The sequence below is a fragment of the Apium graveolens genome, chromosome 2 (genome assembly GCF_009905375.1).
Source record: "Apium graveolens cultivar Ventura chromosome 2, ASM990537v1, whole genome shotgun sequence".
NCBI lineage: Eukaryota > Viridiplantae > Streptophyta > Magnoliopsida > Apiales > Apiaceae > Apium > Apium graveolens.
Window position 1 is genome coordinate 188,870,245 of NC_133648.1, and position 15,811 is coordinate 188,886,055.

Below are 15,811 nucleotides of genomic sequence, written 5' to 3' on the forward strand. Positions count from 1 at the left end.
GAACATGGCTTCTATACTCAAAAAGTGAATATCTATTTCTGTGATTCTTCATACAAATACTGACTTGATTTTTTCAGAGTTTAATCATCAGAACTTCCATCAGAACTTGTCCTCAGAATATATGCAAATGACACTTAATTGTTTGTCAAAAATAACTTAATCACCACAGTAATTTTCATCATTCATATGGAGTGAAAGTGTGTGCATTCAGCAAAATATCAGATAAAGATTAAAGTCTGATAAACTTCAGTACATCTTAGAAATAAGGCATAACTCAGAAAAATGCTTAAAATATGGTCATGATGTCTACTAAAGAACAAATTTATGCAATAGTCCACCTCAACTGTTTGTGCTTATTTTATGCATCTTTTGAAATTCCTTTTTATAGTGGCTTCTCAGTGTAAGTGAGTCACGACTGCCTATCATAATTTATGATGTTATCAGAGTATTTCTCCAGTAATCATAGAGTATGAAAAGTCACCAAGAATTTTTTTTGCTTTTCTAATGCATATTACTTAATACCAGCAATGCACTTGGGTCTTCCCTTCCACATTTTTACTCTAGATCTCAAATGAGTACCTGATTTTTATTCTTTTCTTTTCTTTTCTTTTCTTTTGATAAGTGAGGCTTATCAGCACTTAGTTCATTCTTAAGATTTACTGACATCAGAATTTGACAGATAAGAAACAAGAATCTAGTTTGTGACTTAGTAATAAGATACACAAAGTAAACTTGACTAAGCTCAATATCAGAATCTGCTTGTGTTAATGAGTTTCCACATAAACAACTAATTCAAACATGGGATTTCTAGTATGTTAAAGACTACTAGGTCAGCATCTAGCACAGTTATCCTCATTGGATTGAATAGCCACAAAACATTCAAAACACTTATCAGAGTATATAAATCCATATCAGATAACAATCAACATTTAATGAATTTTCAAATTAAGCACAGATTACATATAGATAATACAATCTGTAAACACTGATCATAAAGTATGATGCATGAGAACAAAAACTAAGCACATTTAGAGAAAGAACCTGAAACCATTCCAAGTTCATTTACCAATCTTATAAAAGTAGCTTCACAAAGTGGTTTTGTGAAGATATCTGCTAGTTGTTGATCTATTGGAACAAAATGCAATTCCACTGTACCTTCATCCACATGTTCCCTTATGAAATGGTACCTAATGCTGATGTGCTTTGTCATTGAGTGTTGAACTGGATTACTAGTCATAGCAATAGCACTTTGATTATCACAGTAAATAAGGATTTTAGAAAATTCTAACCCATAATCCAGTAACTGATTCTTCATCCAAAGAATCTGTGCACAACAGCTTCCTGAAGCAATATATTCTGCTTCTGCAGTTGATATGGAAATTGACTTTTGTTTCTTGCTAAACCAAGAAACCAATCTACCTCCAAGAAATTGGCAGCTTCCACTAGTGCTTTTCCTGTCTATTTTACATCCTACAAAATCTGCATCTGAGTAACCAATTAGCTTAAAATTTGATTCCCTAGGATACCACAATCCTAGATCAGCTGTACCCTTAAGATACTTGAAAATTCTTTTCACAGCTAATAAGTGAGGTTCTCTTGGATCGGCCTGAAATCTTGCATAAAGACAGGTAGCATACATGATATCAGGTCTACTGGCAGTTAGATAGAGTAAGGAGCCAATCATACCTCTGTAGTTAGTAATATCTACTGATTTACCAGTATCCTTATCTAACTTGGTTGCAGTGGCCATGGGAGTGGATGCAGTTAAACAATCTTGTATTCCAAATTTCTTCAGTAAATTTCTAGTATACTTGGATTGACAGATAAAAGTGCCTTCTTCAGTTTGCTTGACTTGAAGGCCCAAAAAATAGCTGAGTTCTCCCATCATACTCATTTGATATCTTGACTGCATTAGCTTTGCAAACTTCTCATATAGTTTGGAATTAGTAGAACCAAATATGATATCATCAACATATATCTGTACCAAAAGTAAGTCTTTTCCATGGTTGAGGTAGAATAAAGTTTTGTCAATTGTGCCTCTGCGAAATCCACTTTTCAGAAGAAATTGAGCTAAAGTCTCATACCATGCTCTTGGAGCTTGATTAAGGCCATAAAGTGCTTTGTCAAGCCTGTAGACATGATTGGGAAATTTAGGATCTACAAAGCCTGGAGGTTGTTCAACATATACCTCTTCTTCCAATTCTCCATTGAGAAAATCACTTTTCACATCCATTTAAAAGACTTTAAACTTCTTGTGAGCAGCATAAGCCAAAAAGATCCTTATGGCCTCTAAACTAACAACTGGTGCAAATGTTTCATCATAATCAATACCCTGTTGAGAGTAGCCTTTAGCAACCAGTCTTGCTTTATTCCTTGTAATTATGCCATCACTGTCAGTTTTGTTTCTGAACACCCATTTTGTACCAACAAATGATCTGTTCTTTGGTCTTGGCACTAGGGTCCAGACTTTATTTCTTTCAAATTCATTTAACTCTTCCTGCATTGCTTGCACCCAATAAAGAATCTTGAAGAGCTTCTTCCACTTTCTTTGGTTCAGTCTGAGATAGAAAGGAATGATAGAGACATTCATTTGAAGTTGCAGTTCTAGTTCTGATACCTGCTTCAGGATCTCCAATGATTAAATCAGGTGTATGTGCTTTAGTCCACTTCCTTGCAGATGGAAGTTGATCTCTTGAACTGGATCCCCCCATGATCCATGCTATCTCCATCAACATTTTCTGATGCTCCCCCTGTAGTTATGCTCTCTGAGACTTCATAATTTGAGTTTGATTTTTTAGGAGTTGAAGAATCAGAGCTTCCAAAATTATCAGAATTTGGCTCATCAAAACTAGAAGAATCGGAACTTGAAGAGCCGGTGACAGGTTCTGATGCTTCTCGAGAGTCTTGAGATATGGTAGTTTCTTCAGTTTGCTCCCCCTGGACAGATGCATTTTCCTTTGGAGTTGTTACCACAGTTTCAACGACATCAGAACTTAATCCATCATAACTTACAGGATCAGGATTTAAGTCATCAGAATTTCCAAAATCAGAATTTAAATCTTCATTCTCAAATCTCAGCTGATCATGATCATCGAAATATTCAAGTCCAGTAATCTTCTTATCCTCAAAAGAGACATTGATAGATTCCATGACAACTCTTGTTCTTAAATTGTAGACTCTGAAGGCTTTTGTGGAAAGTGGATATCTAACAAAAATTCCTTCATCAGCTTTTAGATCAAATTTTGACAGCTGTTCAGGATGAGTCTTAAGAACAAAACACTTGCAACCAGATACATGAAAGTATTTCAGATTTGGCTTCTTTTTCTTCACCATCTCATATGGTGTTTTCCATGCTTGTTTATAAGTGTAGCATTTTATGTAAAACAAGCATTCTGCACAGCTTCAGCCCAAAAATAGGTTGGTAGCTTTGCTTCATCAAGCATTGTTCGTGCAGCTTCAATGAGAGTCCTGTTCTTTCTTTCTACAACTCCATTTTGCTGTGGAGTTCCAGGTACAGAAAATTCCTGTTTGATTCCATGATCTTTGCAGAACTCTTCCATGATTGAATTCTTGAACTCAGTGCCATTATCACTCCTTATTATTTTAACATAATCTTTGAACAATTTATCTAGCTGTTTGACATGATCGGTTAGAGTAGATACTATTTTAGTCTTCTTGTGCAAGAAATACACCCAAGTGTATCTTGTGAACTCATCCACTATAACCATAGCATATTTCTTCTTTGCAATAGATATGACATTTACTACACCAAATAGATCAACATGCAGTAGGTGATAAGACTCAAGAATTGATGACTCAGTTTTGCTCTTGAAAGAAGATTTTCTTTGTTTTGCCTTCTGACATGAATCACAAAGGCCATCAGGAGCAAATACTGTTTTTGGCAGTGCTCTCACAAGATCTTTCTTTACGAGTTCATTTATATTGTTGAAATTTAAATGAGAGAGTTTCTTGTGCAAATTCTAGTTTTCTTCAATTGATGCTCTACTCAACAGATAGATTGCAGAACCATCAGTACTTATTGAAAGTCTGGCTTCATAAATGTTACCATACCTGTATCCTTTCAGAACCACTTTGCCTGTGGAATTACTTATAACTTCACAGTGTTCTTCAAAGAAATCCACATGATATCCTCTGTCACAGATTTGACTTATACTCAACTGATTGTGTTTAAGTCCCGAGACAAGAGCTACTGTTTCAATGTTGACATTCCCAAGATTGATCTTGCCATATCCCAGAGTTTTTCCAATGTTGCCATCTCCATAAGAAACTTCTGGGCCAGCTTTCTCCATAAAATCTGATAGCAGGGCTTTATTTCCAGTCATATGTCTTGAACATCCACTGTCCAGAACTAGGATGTTCTTCCTGTTGCCCTGCAATAACAAAGACCACTAATGGTTATTTTAAGGACCCAGACTTGCTTGGATACTTTGGCCTTTTTAAGTTTGTTAACATTTGCAGTGGATTTAGCATCAGAGTTTATGCTAACATTTTTCTTATCAGTATTAACAGTATCAGACTTTGCATCATACTTTACACTAGAAGGAATTAAAGCAACTTTCTTCAAAGAAGGTTTTATCTGATAATAATCATAGTACAAACTATGATATTCCTTACAAGTATAAATGGAATGCCATATACTACCACAATGAAAACAAGGATTTTGTGGCTTAAACCTACCAAACTGACTCTTAACTCCTGACTTAGAAGGTAAGGAGTTTATATTCTTATTCTTCCTGCAAAAAGAAGCCAGATGGTTAGAGTTTCCACAGTTATAGCATTTCTTTCTAGGAGCATTAGGAATAAGCATATAATTGTTGCTTTTATTCACACATTCCTTTCCATTCCTATTTTTCCTAGCTACCTTCACCTTGTTTACACTGGTAATCTCTTTCAGCTTATGTTTAAGCTGCTTCTTTGTCATTAAGCCTATGTTAACTTCAGTTGGTTTATCCTGTTCTAATTTGTCAGAAGTTGACTCTGCTATCACTTTTGTCTCAATGTCTTTTATCTTTTCAGAATCAGGCTTTACAGTTTTAGCTATAAATTTAACAGGATTTACCTTTGGGTTAGTAGTCTGTTTAACAATAATTGGCTTAACTTGTTCAGTTCCTTTTTCACTTTTCTCATCTCCATAACCTAAGCCCTCTTTCCAGTTCCCACTACTTAGTATATCATGAGTTATTCTTCTAGAGTTAGTCCAATTCCTGATAATCTCCCTCTCCTTTTCTAACTCAGTTTTTAGAGATTTATTTATTTTTAGCACTTCATCTCTAACATAGAAAGCATCATCTCTATCCTTCTGAGTTTGATGGAACATAACTAACTCCTTTTCTAAATAATCATTCCTCTTTTTAAAAGCAAGATTTTGAGAAGTTAATCTTTCACATGTTAAAGTTTGATCTCTATAGCTAATAAACATGGTTTTAAGATATAATCTCAACTCAGTATTATCATCAGTATGAAAGGCATAAGTTGTTTTAGGTACCTTTAACTCAGCAGTATAAGAACTGCTATCAGCATTTGCCATCAAGGCATAGTTCTCCTCATCTTTAGAATCTGAAGTGTCTGTCCAACTTTTCTTCTTTGTGACAAGAGCCTTACCTTTATCACTCTTTCCTTTCTTGCAGTCAGGAGATATGTGGCCTTTCTCACCATAATTGTAGCATTTGACATTTGAGTAATCTCCTCTATCAGACTTTCCTCATCTGCCTTCAGATTTTCTGAAGCCCTTCTTATCAGAACTTCTACCTTTCCTGGAAAACTTCTTTCCCCTTCTGAATTTACTGTAGGCTATCTTTGTGATACCCTTCACCATAAGAGCACACAGCTTCATCATCTCTTCATTAGTATCTACTTCAGGTAGACTTTCAGTTTCTGAATCATCATCATCAGAACTTGATGATTCTGAATCAGACTTTATGATGAGAGCCTTTCCTTTTCCTTTCTTTGAGATAACCACTTTGGGGGATTCCTCCTCAGCATTAAGAGCAACTGTCCTTGACTTTCTCCCATGTCTCTTGCTTCTTTGAACCATCTCAAGTTCATAAGTCTTGAGCATTCCATAAATTTCATCAAGAGTAGTTTCATCAAGAGCATAGTTGTCTATTATAATAGTAGCTTTCAAATCCCAACTTTCAGGAAGAGCTAAATGGAATTTTAGATTTGAATCTTCAATGTCATATTCCTTGTCCACCAGTGACAGATCATTCAAGAGTTTGACAAACCTGTAATATAAGTCAGTTAATGACTCATCACTTTTTGAGTCAAAGTGCTCATACTCTTGAGTGAGTATAGTCCTCCTGTTTTTCTTGATTACATCAGTTCCCTGACACCTTATCTCCAAAGCATCCCATATCTCCTTTACAGTCTTGTATTGAATTACCTATTTGACATGACATTATCAATGGCACTATGCAGAAAATGCCTTACCTTTGCATCCTTGGCAATAGATGAGATATCTTTAGCTGTGTATTCACTTTTCTCCTTTGGTATGGTCTTTGCTGGCTGATCTGCAACTACAATAGAGAGCTTGGTTGGCTTATGTGGTCCTTCATAAATTCGGTCAAGGTATTCTGGATCTGTAGCTTCCAGAAACATAGCCATCTTCACTTTCCATATAGGATACTCAGAAGGTCTCAGCATGGGAACCCTGATAGTCTCATATCGACTATGGATTTGAGTCTTTGGAGTTTCTTCAGTTTTGGCGGGCTTGGTTGGATTTTCTGCTTCTTCAGACATGATTGTTTTGGATCTTTACTGTATGTGTGTTAACAGATTGGCTCTGATACCACTTGTTAGGTCACACAACACTGTAGAATGGGGCTGAATACAGTGTAGAATACAATCAAATCGATTTAAAGCACAAGTAACAGAAATAGATGTATTCGATATAATAAACTCTGTTATAATTTAACTGTTCTCTCTCAGTGATGAACAAATATCACGAGAGCTGCTAGGTTACAATTGTATGATCTTCTTGATGATCGTAACTCTTATAGAGTAAACCTATGTATGTGTTTATATAGACACACAGTTACAAGATAACTTCTAATTGACATGGAATATAATTTTGTCTCCTAAAATATATCAACCAGATATCTTATATAATTCTTCTAGTCCTCTTCTTGTATTAGTCTCGATCTTCTTTCCTATAAATTAGCTTCCTTCCTTAACTATTAGTCCTCCAGTACTTAAGTTATGATATCCATCTTCTGATATTATCTTCTGATAATCTAAATCCTGATATCCTTAAGTCCTGACTTCCAGTAAGTCCTGATTCCAGTAAGAACTGATATTTCCTGTTAGTTAAGATCTGAAAACTAAACATGAAACATATTAGACATGACATCTCAAATATATCCAACATAAGAGAAGCTACGATTTAACTTAGGATTAGGTAATAGGACGAGCTCCACGTCGAAGGCCACGAGTTGATGGAAGCTGATGGAGGGCCAAAGTTGCAAGCTGCAAAGGCACCACTGTTGCGCGAGAATTATTATCACATATTGGGAGCTGCGCAAGGAATGATATTTACCTTACTAGGTATAGGTAAGACTAGCAAGAAGGTGTGACCTTATTTATAGATAGAACGTCGAATCGCCTGTATGGTTGTAAGCATAACGTTAAGAACGATGACAAGAATGTCAAAGATAGTACCCGATGTCGGCGTTGAGGTAGAATTTCGAATAAAATGATATACAACGATAATAAAGTTTCGTCGACTAATAAGTGCGAGCAGAATCCAAGGAAAAGTGGAAGAGATACCAAAGTGGAGAAACCCTTATATGAGCATTCTTTTAATTAGATATTTCATTGGTGAATCATAAGAATAGCAAGTGACTTATATAGTAATGACGACCAAACATTTGATTTTCAAAATTTTAAAATGAGATTTTTGAAAAAGATTTTCTTAACCAACTTTCAGAGGATTTTTGCATGAAATGAGTTTTACAAATTGGTTGTCAAATTACTATATATGTTCTTGTTATTATGAACAAAAAATGACCTAAAAAGAGGAATGAAATTAGACTTAGTAATATTAATCTTGAGGTCTAAGTTGACCCACTAGTAGGAAGAAAGTTTAAAGTTTCCCGTGAAAGACGAACATAAATTTTGTTTAATAATATTAATAATTGAATCAATATGTTAAAATATTATTTACCTAATTTATGAAATTATTAAAAATTAATAAGATTCATGATTCGAGCAGTTAGAGGGTGATTGAAGGAAATGAAAGAATCTTCCAGATGATTGGAGAATAATAATGTTCCTATCGACGAGGTTGAAGCGTTGCGTGATCAATGGTTATTCTACGCGGCACAGATGAAATCGGAAGTAATAATTACAAATTTTGTAAGGACGCGCTTATGATCAAAACATTAAAGCATTTTATGTGGAGGCATTTACTGACGACATTCTGAAGTTATAATGTGATCCAGATTGTGAATCTCTCATTCGAATGATTCCTGGAGGCATACGTAAGTGAAGCATGGAAGGTGACCAACATTGACATTCTTTCTTCAAATACGATAGTATATATTCTTCTTGATTCTTGAATATGTGTGAGCTTCTTCTATCAATAAATCGTAGGAGGCGAAAACGAACGAAAATTTCTTGTATTCCTTCTGAATTGTTTCTTTTCTCAAATTATTAATTCCTGATTGAGACAAACAGTGTTGTTGTATGACGCTTTGTCGAAATGACGAAGAGTCGGGTGGGACGCCACCTAATCATGTGCTGTATACCATATACTATGAAAGACTGGCCATCTTGAGTACGAATATGGTTGTCTCATTCACATCTAAATCTTTGCTCATTCTTCTTCCTTCAATTTATTAATTTACGGATTCTTCCAACGGTTTGTTGCATTGTTATCCCTCATTCAGTTTTCAATAAAAATCATATTCACAAACTCTCCTCTTGCGTAGTGTCGGTTCTTTGACGATTACAAAAGAAATGGAATAATCCCGTGTGACAGGTAGAATTACGTGTCGAAAAAGGATATGATTACAAGCCAATAAATGGGGGACATTTGCGAGCAAGGAAGAATGGATACACCGACAACGCGGTCTTGGTAGAGATATCAAATCAGACAGTTGTTCGTGTTGCGAGGATCTCATCAGTATGGTAGGTTACGCGATGCACTTCAAATCAGAGGATTTTGACGTGAAATGAATGGGTGGTGAACCCTAATAAATAAATTAATTATAAAATAAGAAGATAAAGCTGTGTACATCGGATAAAGTAAACGAGTATCGGGACAACAATCAAAGATCAAGAAAATTCTGAATAATTATTCAGATAGGAAATTAATATGTGAACATCCCTTCGTCGCGGGAAGATATTTGTTGTGAAGATTCAAGATAGAAGGATTCTTAATTGCAATCAAATTTCGAACGAGTTCTTCAAGGAATTGTGAGGTTCTCCAATTTGAGTAAATAAGTTATGGTAAATTGGGTACCCATAACTGAACCAGTGACGAAAGTTTGATACGGGAATATAAGTGGAGATGAAGGAATGGTGATTCGACTATGGAATCTTTTAAGAAATAATGATCTGACGACTGAGTTTCCACCAAATTGCGATAATAGTAATGAAAACCATGCGTGGTTATTAGAAGATAAACAGTATAATTAAGAAAATTAAGGACGTATGATCAAAGATAAAAGATTGGATGCGGCATAATTCTTGAAAGTAACTATACATAATTGGTAATGACAAGAAATAAGTTAAAAGAATCGCGAAATAAAATCCTTGAAAAAAATAACAAGATAAATTTTAAGTTCACTAATAATCTTTTGTAATATTGTGAAAGAACTGAGAAAGGTATGGTTATATTAATCATTGTTGGTGTAAGACCCAATTCCAATTAAAAAGATATATGTTATGCCAGTCAGATGCTGATCAAAATAATAAAATGTGAATTGTGGTGAATTGTTGAATCTGGTTGATGGAAATGGATGGGTATGATTGTGGATGCTTTGATGGATTGATGGTGTCGGTTTGAGTCTGACTGGTAGTCAATGATATTGGGGAAGTGCTACCCAAATTTTCAGAAATTACCATACATTTAAGGATAAAGAAGTATATTGTCATTCTCATCAGTACTCCAAATGATTGCGATCTCGATCCTTGAGAAAGATTATTATGATCAAATCAACTTTATATAATTGGTCTTTGATTCCAGTTAGCTAGTCAGCACTTGGTTTAAGTGATCAGTTAAAGGAGTAAAATGATCAACTTTACCAACTAATGGTTAGTTAAATGGAGATCGATTCTAATTAGATTAAGTCAAACTCTGACATGATTTTCAGTTCTAAAATCAAAGCAATTAGCATTTTGAAGAAAGTGATGGCATTAGCAGGAATTGAGAGTTTAGCAGAATTAGCGGGATGTTACTGCAGACATGTGCGAGGTTTTATCTAGATGAATACGCCTTTTCAATAGACAAAAAAGAACAAAAAGTTATTGGTTCCTGCTAGTGAGAAGAATATTTTCAAGAACTGAAGATTCAAGATAAAGCAAAGAGATTTTATCATCTGTAATAACATTCCAGGAAGGCTTGGATGTATACCCATATCGAATGACGAGTTAATGAAAGCTACTGTAAATTAGTGGAGAGAACATTTGCAAGAACTGAAGATCCAAGATAGAGCAAAGAAATATCACCCCCTGTAACAATACTCCATGAAGGACATGAATGTATACCCTTGTCGAATTACGATTAAATAGAAGTTGTTGTGAAGTACTGGGAAACTCGCAAATTCTAGTATCTGATGTAAGGCAGAGACTGACAAAGTCTGCATGTGAACTCAGGAAAAAGGAATGTTGATCAAATGGGGAAAACCAAATATGCGATTAGTGATAAATTTAAGCGAGGTTAAAAATTAGCTACCGATGAATTTCGATAATTCTGTTAGTAAGAATTTAAAATTTTTAAATAAAAGTCTTCATTCTAGCGTTAACTTCAGAGATGACTTATCTAATAATGAACAAATTAGTATTATCAAGAAAAAGAGATCCAAATGAGAATGGAGAAATAAATAAGAAAAGAAATGGAATCAAAAGAATGATAAAGAAATTTTACAATATGATCCAGGATATAAGCCAGTTGTGAACGTCAGTTGTGCCAGAACTGATAGGGGAATGAAGTGAAACGCCGATAATTCCAAGAATGCGTGTAAACAGGGAAGATTAAACAAAGGCATTGGTGGCGAACTGTTAGAGAAGAACATTACAATGAATCTCATGTCGGAATTCTTTAAAATTAAAGTGAAGTCCCAGAGGTTCGAACGAATGATTTACCAAGGTTACCTCAGAGAATGAGGTAAGAATTTCTCGTCGGTAACTGCACAGAGTCAAGCTGGTGTCAAAAGCCCTGTATCGTATAACTCAATAGGGATAAAATAATGAGTAAAGGAAAACTTCAGAAATGTGGAATGAAAGAATAATGAAATAAAGAGTGTTTTGTGCTGTGCACAAAAATGATCATGGAAAAAGAGAATGGAGGTATGAAGTTACGCGTCGATTATCAGAAATTGTAAGTCGGAAGATTAAATAAACATAATGTACCGGGAGTATTTGGATAGTGTAATTGTATTTATTGATAACATCCTCGCCCATTTAAGGACTAAGGAAGACCAAATTGAACACTTGAAGATATGCCTGCGAAGGGTAAAAGGTAGCAACTGCATTTTAAACTTCAAAGATATGAACTCTGGTCATAATTAATTATGAGCTACGGACGTATGGTTAGTTACCAACCAAGCAAGATCCATTTAGAGAAAGATTTCTTGGGTAGAAAAGAAAGAGTGAAGGTCACTAAGATTGCTGGGGAGGGGATAAAGGAATAGGAAAAGTTAGAAATTGAAGAATAGGTTTTGATCCGTCTTCTGGGTTATGCTGATACTTATTTTGTTGTTAGATATAAAAAATTTGTTTTTAATATAGATGATTGATGTTGACTTCAGTATGGGACGTTGTGAGCATCAAAGTTCGTATTGATATCTAATTTGATATGACAACAAAATGAGTATTAGTACCAAGAGACCGGGTTTTGAATAAAGTTATGATTCATTCCAGTCCAAATTAATATATTTTCTTTCAGATAGTAAAAGATTCTCGATCGATGAATATACTTGATAGTGATTGAAAAGAAATTGAAGTATGCTACAAAGGGGTGAGTTAGATGCAATTGCCGAGATTTTTCTTTAATTTTTAGTTTTTGAATAGATTTAGAACATTTCGAAGCATCAGACGCCATAAGCTCAGTATACTGGATGCAGACGGATATAAAATGCAAGAGACCGATTAAAGATTCTCGAATACGATTGAAAATGATCATGGGTCAGGCTAATCGAATAGAAAGAGGCCTGAAACGTAAAGTAGAATAGTTAGTGAAAATAGGAAATTCATGAACACAAATTATTAGGGTTAGAGAGAAAAGCAGATTAGTATAAATTAAGTTAGTCCCTTGAGACAATGAGATAGATAAAGCGATTGCGAATGGGTTGGTCTTATTGTCACAGGTATAACGAGTTCATAAGACGTTCATAGGTGTATGACCAGGAAAAGTGATTTAGCTCCATATGTATGAAATAGAGATGTGATTCAGGTTATGTGAGTAACTGATAGATTCGATGCCGGTAAGAGACCGTTGAATAGTGATTAAAGTGATAAGTTCTGAGATTTTTTTTTAAGTAAGATACTCGAGAAATATCGTGGTATGTTCCTTAGCATGATTCTGAGGACAAAATCCTTTTAAGGGGGCAAGATGTAATGTGTGGGAAATATTATGTAATTATTTTTATCAATAAATAATTATTATGTGATTTTTATGTGAATTTTGGTGAATTATTTGATGATTGATATTTATATTTGGATATTATTTCTGATAAAATTTAGATATTTTAATCTTTAATTATCCAGAATAAAATATAGATAATTTTGGTATTTTTTTGGGAATTTTTGGATTGTTATGTGAATTTATAAGAATTTATAGAATTAATAATTATTATTCTTACATAATTATAAAATTTCTTTTTAGAATCAGAAATCGTCCCACTTCAACCATTTTTGCATTTTTATAACCCGAAACTCTTCCGAAAACTCCTTGCTAACCTAATCTGATAATTCTGAACACTTTTCGTGTTTTGACTTTCTCGATCCGGGGTACAGTTTGATCCTTACAAGTCCCGATGTGAAATTTTCGATACGCAAATCCTTTTATATATCGATTAAAATTCGTATTCTCAAAAGGCGAGACATTATTACCTTATTTTCGTATAAAGTATTTTATAGGAAGCTCTGTTTTGATAATTATCCAAATTTGGTATTAAAATCTTATCGTATTTTTAGTTACTTAGCGGCTAAGTAACCTATTTTCGGATCCGGTATGTAAATATAATTATTGAACTATTAAACAAATAAAATATGTGATGGTTCTGTCAGCTATGTGTCATTGTAGTATTAATTGTTTGTCATTTGTTGGATGCGAAGATTAATTTTATAATTAATTATCGAGTTGTATGAAATTAATTCATTTTTAAAGTGGTCTTATTGAATATTTATTCTTATAAATGTTAAAATTGTTTCTAAATTTTTTTTGTTGTTTATAATTTTATTTATTATTTTTAGGGGTTTATAAAATTTAAAAATCAATATTTTATTAATTATTTAATTTTAAATGATTCTTGGTTTCATTAAATTGTAAAATCATTATTTAATTCCAAAATATTTCAAAAATCATGAAAATTTTATTTTATTAACTTTTGAATATTTTGAGAATTTTAAAAAAAATTCGGGAATTTTCGGATTAGATCCACCTGCAAGTTCATTCATTAAACTGTTAATGTTGGATATATTTGAGATGTCATGTCTAATATGTTTCATGTTTAGTTTTCAGATCTTAACTAACAGGAAATATAAGTTCTTACTGGAATCAGGACTTACTGGAAGTCAGGAATTAAGGATATCAGGACTTAGATTATCAAAAGATAATATCAGAAGATGGATACCAGAACTTAAGTACTGGAGGACTAACAGTTAAGGAAGGAAGCTGATTTACAGGAAAGAAGATCGAGACTAATACAAAAAGAAGATATGCATGGAAAGAGTTAGAGGACTACAAGAATTATATAAGATATCTGGTTGATATATTTTAGGAGATAGAATTATATTCCATATCAATTAGAAGTTATCTTGTAACTGTGTGTCTATATAAACACAGACATAGGTTTACTCTATAAGAGTTACGATCATCGAGAAGATCATACAATTGTAACCTAGCAGCTCTCGTGATATTTGTTCATCACTCAGAGAGAACAGTTCCATTGTAACAGAGTTTATTATATCGAATACATCTGTTTTCTGTTACTTGGGCTTTAAATCGATTTGATTGTATTTTACACTGTATTCAACCCCCTTCTACAGTGTTGTGTGACCTAACAGTTAATATCGAGTATGTTGAGTGTTTTAAAAATATTTTCAAAATTATGAAACTTGTTTTTTATTAGTTTTGAAATATTTATAAAATTTAGAAATTATTTTGGATATTAATTCGCTGAGTTTTTACACGTATACACCGTTAAATTCACAACTCAGTAACACAAAATAGGATAATAACATAAAAAACAAGAAAGAGATAACAAAACAAAATAAAACCCTAATTCTCCCCCCCCATTTTCATTCGGACGCCCCTCTTTCCTCTCCTCTCCCGATCGATTGATCGATTTCTCTGCTCTTTCTCTCTTTAATCTCTCCCATCTCTAATCTCTCTTCATCTCCCTCTTTCCCTTCCTGATTTCTCTTCTCATTTTTCTTTGTTCCATCGCTGCTCAGTTCTCCCGCCTTGCTTCGGTAGTTTTCCGGACGCCTTTTTTCGGTTACTAGCTTTGACTCCTTCCTGTTAGTATGTGTATGCATACATTTGTGTATATGTGTGTGTAAAGCTCTGTGTGTATGTATTGTTAGGTGTGTGTGCCTGTGTGCCGCAGTTGTGGCGACGTGTGTGCAACGCGTATGCACGTGAGGTGTTCTGTGTTTCCGCTGTGTTTGCCTGATTTCTGTGTTTCCGGCCGCCCGCGCGTGGTGGCGCGTGTCGGTGGCGGGATGGTTTTCGATTGTTTCCTATTATTTGATTCCTGTTAATTCGAATTGATTTTTGTTTATATTAATTTATTAATTGATTTTCTGCAGGGAAATAAATGAATAAATATTCATGAAATAAAAATAAATTTCTTGCGAGAAATTATATAATTAATCGGTGGAATTTACGTAGGATGCCCGGTATTACAGGAACCCGTGGATTTTACCGCCGTCGGCGATGAGCGTCGGCGAGCCGACGGTGGACTATGATGATACGATCTGAGTCCTACGCTTTAAAATATAAAATACGAATAAAAATCATAAAAATATGAATAATAATGATAAATAATTGAATTCATATCGGTGGTTGGGATTGGTAATTGGATTATGGAATGGATTGTGTTGTGGTTGTTGTTGTGATTTGACGTCGAGTTGATTTCGACGGGTAGGCTGATAAACAAAGGAGACGCTGCCCGATTTTCAGAAAAAAGTAATTCTGAAAATACGGGAGTGTAACCCGAAATTATCGGAGACGTTGAATAACCATATGTACTTATATTATATGAACTTAAGTGCGATTGAGATAATATAATTTATAAACAATCGATTGCCCTGTTTTTCAAAACGACGAATATACGTACTTTCCGAAAACAAGCACCGAACCGAGTTTTGAAGATGTGAACCATAATTGCTATGTGTATTTCAA